The sequence below is a fragment of the Anas acuta genome, chromosome 2 (genome assembly GCF_963932015.1).
Source record: "Anas acuta chromosome 2, bAnaAcu1.1, whole genome shotgun sequence".
In the NCBI taxonomy this organism is placed as follows: Eukaryota; Metazoa; Chordata; class Aves; order Anseriformes; family Anatidae; genus Anas; species Anas acuta.
In genome coordinates, this window is record NC_088980.1 from 79,330,311 (window position 1) to 79,337,749 (window position 7,439).

The window sequence follows — 7,439 nt, forward strand, 5'->3', positions numbered from 1 at the left end:
AGTCGTTAGCCTCTCTTGTGTTGAGAGGCACATTCCCTGAGTCACTTAATTTAGCCCCACCGAGGCAATAAGCCAAGACGAAGCAAAATCTGGGTTCCGACATTAATAAGATAACACTGGAGAACAGCAACATCCACCCATCCCTGTAAGAGGGAGTCTTTCCCGGTGCAGTTACAGAGAAGCACACACACAGTGTCCCTTCGTCACCCTGTGCTTCTCTGCCTGCATCTCAGCACTACTCATGGATGGTGGCTTTTGGGTTCGGCCTTGCAAGTCCAGCTTGAAAATGCTCACTTGTGTAGGTTGGTTGGAGTAACTTGGTGACCAGCTTACAGATGAGGGAATGAATTATTTCTAGCAGAGCAAAGGGAGTAAAGGAGTAAACAAAACAGTAACTTCAGCCTAGTCAGCCTGATTTGCCTGCAGTCGATGAAGAGATGAGCTTTTCTAAGAGGAGCAGGCCCTCAAGTCTTAAGCTGAGCAGGTCTGAGCTCTGCTCTGCAGTTATGTCTCTCAGAGCTTTGGCTAGAGGGAGAGCTGCACGGCCAGAAGTTGGCCAAAAAAATTAAATAAAATCTTTTGCTGGCAGCTGCAACCAGGACTTCAAAGTGTCTGTTAAATGTCTGCGTTTATGCTTTCCTTGGTTAACCTGCATTGCTCTCCTGCCTCATTAATTGAATTGACTTGCTTCAGGGCCAATTTATTGCAGTATTGCCGGATTAACTGATTTGTTTCTCACTGATTTAGTTGCTACCTGCATGCTGGCGCATGCTTGCAGTGAGGATCCTGTGGGGTGCTGCCTGAACCCGCCTTCCTCTGGTTTGCCCGCGCTCTGGTGGAGGTTGAGCTGTGTCCCATGCTGATGGTGCAAATGTCCAAATGCCCTTCCTAACAAGACTGATGCTTCTATGGAAAGGTAAAAGTTAAAATTCATCTGCTGCCTGAGGGCAAGTAAAACCGTCATAGCCATTTCAATCAAAAGGTGGGGGGAAAATAGCCTAAATATTATTTCAATTAACAGCAGCCCCAGGTCAGAATTGGTATACTGCTTATCTAGGGCTTCAGTGGGGAAAACAGGTTTAGATAATTGATCCCTCCCTTTCTCCAGTCTTTTGTTTGTGCTTCCCCTCCTGTTGAGTTCAACAGTTCATCCTTTGCACCTTCCTTTCTCAATCTGAAACGCTGAGATTCACCTTCTGTTGACTCAGATACCTCCTCCTACCTCTTCTGCATTTATCTCCTGGTCAGCTAAGCCTGGCCCCTAGGTTATGACTGAGGCAGTACCTGAATGGAGAGGACACCATTCTTTCTTCTTCTGTATTACCATAACACTGGGAGCTTGAGGGAGATGATTACAAAAGCTGGTCAGGAACCTGATGGCACCGCAGTGGTGAGGAAGCTGTTGTGTGGTAAATGGGATGAGACGGAGACCTGGTGGGTGCCAGGCAGGGCTCCCCAGCAGGGAGACCTGAGAGAAGATGGGGGTGGTGAGGCAGTCGCCCAGAGGAGCTGTGGGTGCCCCATCCCTGGAGGTGCTCAAGGCCAGGCTGGATGGGGCTTTGGGCAACCTGGGCTGGTGGGAGGTGTCCCTGCCCATGGCAGGGGGGTTGGAACTGGGTGATCTTCAAGCTCCCTTCGAACCCAAACTATTCTGTGATCCTGTGAGCCCCTGAGGCTTTCTGCTGTAGGGGAACCGGAGAGCATGGCTGCCTGCACCTCGAGCTATGGGGTGTGGTTGAAGTCGGCAGTGTTGGGGCCTAGGCTGGGGCCTAGCGCCCGCCATTGCTGCCCCCTTCCCCTGTGGTGTCTCGGTCCCTGTGCCATGGAGCTTGTCGGGACATGGTGCCCTGAGCACAGCGAGCCCTTCTCCTCTCCTGTCAGACTGAGCACAGCTGCACGGGGAGACATCCGCGCGTTGTAACAGCGAAGCTGTCAGTATTGACTCACGGAGCAGATGGAGCTGCTGCGCTAATTAAATATATGCTGTGGAGTGCTTTAAAATTAGGACACGGAACCACGGAGGAAGCAGAAGTGTGCAAGTCAGTGACTTGTGAGATGTTTTCTCATTGTAATCCCTACAAAGGAGAGAAAGGGAAAAAAGTTTCAGTCAGTGCTTATCTTGATCCTGGAAAACGTGAACACAGAAATATAATGGGGTGCTCTGCATTGAAAGCTGGATGGTGAGGGAGAAAAATGCTGTCTCTTCTCAGAGATGAAAACAAATGGATGCTCATGCCCCAGGGGCTGAAACTCTCCTCCTGAATGCAAGCAAAGGTCTCTGAAACACAGGGTTCAGAGCCCTGCTGACACCTCTCCTCTAGTAGAGTCATATAATGAAGGGTAAAGGGATCATCCCATGGCCTCATGGTGGCCAAAGTTTGACCATGAGACCACTCAGAGTTAACTCGGGTATCAACAACGTCTTTCCATGAGACTCTTGTTCTTTCAAGGCACTACAAATGAAGTAAGAATAGGGAATAAAGAGACAGAAGTTCAGCCCTACTGTTTCCCTCTCCTGGAGATCTGTGGCCTGTCCCTTTATGAACCAGAAATGTGGTCTCCTTGTGAAGAGGGTAAGAAATGGCTGTCAGGCCTCTCTTTTTTTTTTTTTTTTTTTTTGATTGGAGACCAAACCTTTGCGTTTGGGGTAGAAAAACCCGTACTGCTGTTGCCTTTTGTTACTTGAAAACTGCACGGGCTCCCCCTTGCGTTACCACAGGCCAGGAAAATGATGGCCACAGCCTCCTCTTTCACCAACCCAAGTGAAATTCGTCATCTTGCACACACCATCCAGGAAAAAAAAATAAAAAAAAATAAAAAAAAAAATTGAAATCATTGTCTTTGTTGTCTTTGGGTTAATAAATTGCCTGATCTTGACCACCAGGGCTGATCCGCAACGGTGTAAGAAGCTGAATCTAATTCAAGTTGCCAAGGACACGGGGCCGTCTCGTGGGTGAGCTATTTCTGTGCTCTGAAGGAAGGAAAAACACCCTTTCAGCTGTGCACCCCTATGGTGACTGCACATGGCAGCTAATTCTCCATCACCAGCTCTTCTACTGTCACGTGGCTGCCATCGCTCTGTGCTGAGAATCCTGCCCCAAAATATTTAGGGTTGGGAAGTCGCTGTGATGGGTCCTTTGCATTTGCAGATAAGGGCTGCTGCGGTGTGGGCGAGGAGTGGTGTGGGTGGGTAGATGATAGATTTAGGCACAGCTTTGTACTATAAATCTGGGTACAGTGGGAAGCCTATGAATAATGTATATGCAACGCACACGGTGTCTTCACAGCTAATGAAATTCCAATTTTCAATAAACAGCTAGGCAATGGAAGCTCTTAAATTGTTTCCTCCTGCACTTCAGCTGTCCATATTTAGAGACGGTATGGGACAGCCAAAAATTCAAGGTTTTCATATATGCATAATTGTCTGAACAACTCTGCTATACAGTTTCTCTTGCAATATTGAAAATAATATACCCAAACCATAACTGAGTTTTTCAAAGCCTGTTTAAACCATATGGTCCTTTCCTGGGTGTACCTGTCTCCTGAGCCTCTTTACATTCTGTTGAAAGACTAATTACCTGTAATATGGCATTTCTCTCACTTAAGCTTTTCCACATGTCCTGTGAGTTTCACAAAGTCCAGTAGCAGGTGCGGGCCTGGGTGCAAACGGCGTGGCTGGAAATCAATAGCCCATTTGTAGCAACGAAGGGCATCCTGCGACTTGCCAGTTCTGCACTGTCACACGCCAAAACCAATCACATCAAACACACTGATGATCCGCAGACCTTGCACGGAGCCTGATGTTTTATTTATGACGGGTGATGGCGAGCATCTGTGACACTTTTATGCTGTGCTGGCATTAAGCTGCTGTAATGTACCGAATGCCACCTTTTCTGGGAGGTGGATGCTGTGAAAGAGGTAAGTAATGATGGGTGTCAGGGCTGTCATAAACGATGCGGCTGTAGTCCCATTTAATAACTTATCGAGGCCTTAGTAAAGAAGATGCACAAGTTCTGCAAACACAACTGAGAGATCAGAGTTACAGGAGGTCTGCTTTGTATTTAGAGCTCAGTTTACGGTGAATCTGAGTTGAGGCAGAAAACTACAGGAAGGCAAATCTTAACGAGGATGAATCTGCACTGGGAGTAAAGCACATGGATTGCGAAAGAACAATTTCCATTCAAACTGTTCTTTGGATCTCTAATCCCCGTATGTATTCTCATCGCTTTGAAGCACTTTCTCATGTAAACTGAGATCCCAGGTTTTCTTAAAACTAAGCTTTGACTTCGGTTTCTGCTGTCGCACAACCTGTTTGTGTTCCAACCTAGGAACACACTTCTCTCCACATCAGATCTTTTTAAAATACTCTGAAAGGCGGAAAGAGGAAAAAAGGCTGAATTGTGGTAAAAGTTAATATATTCTAGGAACATTTTCTTAAACTTACTAAGAAAATAAGAAAACTCATTGTTTGTACCCGAAAATTTCCTTTCTGTGGGTGGATACAAAAGTTGCTCCTTTGTGTAGCTGGTCAGCAGCAGGAGGTAATGCCCTAACACGAGCAGTGGTGGCTTTATGCTTCGAGAAGACTGAACTAATTGGTAAATGTAAAGGTTACGTGTATTCGGAGGAGTAAATATGCTCTTCCTACACTGGCCCTGTACCCCACAGTTTTACCTTTGCACTGAAATAGAAGAAGCCTGTGTCTTGGGATGCTAATTTGCTCCGTTTTGGAAAAGATTTTCCCCAGACTGAAATACTTTATTCAAATAATAGCTCATAAAAGAAGATGTTCAGGAAAATGTGTGTTCAAAGAGACAAAAGCCTACCAGGATGGAAATTTCACAGCAGTTTATGCAGCAGCAGGATGCAGAATCAGTGGCGTGGAGTTTTTCTTTTTAACATAATAATCCCAAATATCTTTTACCTTCTGTTTCCCCCTCAGAACCAGGGCAGGGAGAGGCATTTTGTCAAAAAAAAAAAAAAAGGCTTCACGTTTCTGTGTTTTGATTGAGTCTCTCTCCGAGGCTGCGAGGAGGGGGTTCTCCCGTGGATGAGGAATGCCTGGTGAGCTCAGCTGGAGTTTTTGCTCTTGGACTGACTGCAGCTTGTTTACCCCACACCAGCGACAGGTGCAAATTGATGGTTTAAGCCCAAGAGGGGCCGGCAGGTAACTGAGATAAACGAGCTGCTGAAATCAGCCCAGCACCTTGCACTGCTGGCCATCTGCAGGGGGGCTTTTCTCCAGCTGGTCAGCTCCAGTTCACCCCGCCGCCTGCACCTCCAGAGGTGGGGATAGCGGTTCTTTTAATCCTCTTTTCTGATGCTTCTGAATAGGCTTGGTTTGCCAGAAGGCTCCCTGCTGTATCAGGGGTGCTGTCCTCGAGGCTTTTAGGTTGGCAGAGGCTGTGTTGCTTACCCACAGCAGCCTCTGAGAGTTGTGGGTTTGACTTTTTCTGTCAGTGTAGGAGGTGAGAAGCTGGTGGTGGTCACAACCCGCAGGCTGGACGTGCCCTGAACATCCCTCATACCAGAGGGACTGGGGGCAATGGCCACGAGCAGTCCTTGAGTTGCTAAAGGCCCAGCTGCTCCAGGCAAAATCTGTCTGCAGGGATGGCTCCAAAGCAGTGAAGGGGTGGTTTTATCCCCAGTGCTGACCCTGGAAGCTTCACACAGGCCTTGCATACATGCAAGGGAAAGGCTACAAGAAGTGATGGGGCTGGCAGGAGCCCCGTGCCCGGCTTTATTTACCCGTTCTCATGCAGCTTCTTGTCCCGTCCCAGCTGGCAGTCACTGTGCCGAGGCAGCGGGAGGTGGGACACTCATCTGCCCCAGAGGACACAGCCTCTGAGGAGCGTTTCTGGCATTTTCCACTTTCCTCTGCCGCACATTTCTCCATGAAGGTGAGTGGAGGAAACAGAGCTGATGTTTGTTTCCCCTCGGGCATTATTTCATCGTAGTCTCTCCTCATGGTGCCAAGGTCTCCAGCCCTCTGTCAGGGGCACTTTCCTGCCATGGGGACCTGGGAGGCCCCGAATGACCCGTCCTCGTTCGTGACTTACCAGGTACTGCTTGCTGCAGCGGTGCTGGCTGCAATCCCCTTCCTACAAGGGACGATAGAGGTTTTGTGGAGAAAGTCTACTCAAAACAGACTGCGTGTCCTGGGACAAACTGGGTCTAGAAATTTGGGCTGAGACTCAAGAGGCATCCCCAGGCAAGTTCTGCATTCAAGGGAGCCACCAGTCCCTGCAAATGTCATGAAAAACGGAGGGAACTGGGACACTGGGGATTCCCTGGGCTAAATAGGCAATCACATGATGGCATTAATGAATTTACTATAGAAAGTGGGAGTACAGCCAGAGCTGACAGTCATTGTTAATCAGGTTAACTATTAAAAGTTGGTTTCCTTTTGTTTAAGAGTTCAGCAAGCCCAACCATTTGGACTTTTGTTTTCTGTAGGTCTGGATAAATGAGTTTTACTAAGGGTTTGTTACTTCTGGCCAGAAAGCTGGATGAAAAATGTTTGTCAAGTTAAAAAAAATAAATCAAACAGTAGCAGCTTTGCTTTATGAAGAAATCTACCGTTCCGTTTTTGTGCACATACAGGAGTGAGGACGGGGAGAAAAGGCAGAAGTACAGCTAAGGTGACAGCACAGCTGGGATTAGGGTTCAGGTGAGGATGGGTGCGGTTGGGAACTTGGGGCACTCTGAGCCTGGTCAAGCAGGAGGCCTGGAAGTCAGAGTCCCAGGGAGCTTTCTCACTTCCCACCTCTTGCTCTCTGAAAGGAGGCATCGGGGCTGGGCTACTTGCAGCACGGAGTCCTGAGATTTGAAGCATGGGGAGTGCGGGGAAGGAGCTGGGTGAGGAGCTGAGCAAACACGACTGGGACCAACAGGATGCTTGAGGCAATGCCTAACATTATCCTGAGCTACTAGAGGCTGGCTACAGCTCTAGCTGCATGCCAGACACCCCTGTAACACTCTGCCCAGCCCCTTACAGCTTACCAGCGATGGCCTAGATCTGGGCAAAGACCTAGAAACTGAAGCCTCTATTGCTAATGTGGGTCACAACAAGTTTTGAAAATGCTTTCACTCGTGTCTCCTGACAAGCACAGTGCTGCTCTGAAGCTTATGTCCAAATTATTAAAGATATGTTTACGGTATTACATCAATGCCAAATACTTATTGTAATCACATTTTCTTGTTAGGCTCATACTACCTCAAACGTAATCCTTTGAGTTATGCTTGTGTGCGTGTGTATACATATACGTACATAAAGTGTGCAACAAACAAGCTCTGTTGTGGTTCAAAAGAGCCTCCCTCCTCTGGGCAACGATTCTGAGCTGACAAAACTGAAAGGCCACAGCCAGAATCAAAATTGCCTCTTCCCTCCCCACAAGATGACAAATCTGAGGTATGTCATTAATAGCCTTTTTCTCCTC

At 47.8% G+C, this 7,439-nt stretch overlaps 1 long non-coding RNA gene across 1 annotated transcript; it reads left to right on the forward strand.

The window, feature by feature from the left end:
* The first annotated feature begins 5,293 nt into the window (after positions 1-5,293).
* Positions 5,294-6,547, forward strand: LOC137850652 (uncharacterized). The gene is made up of 2 exons (XR_011092713.1): positions 5,294-5,900; positions 6,063-6,547. It is a non-coding gene; the product is annotated as an uncharacterized lncRNA (long non-coding RNA).
* The last annotated feature ends 892 nt before the right edge of the window (positions 6,548-7,439 follow it).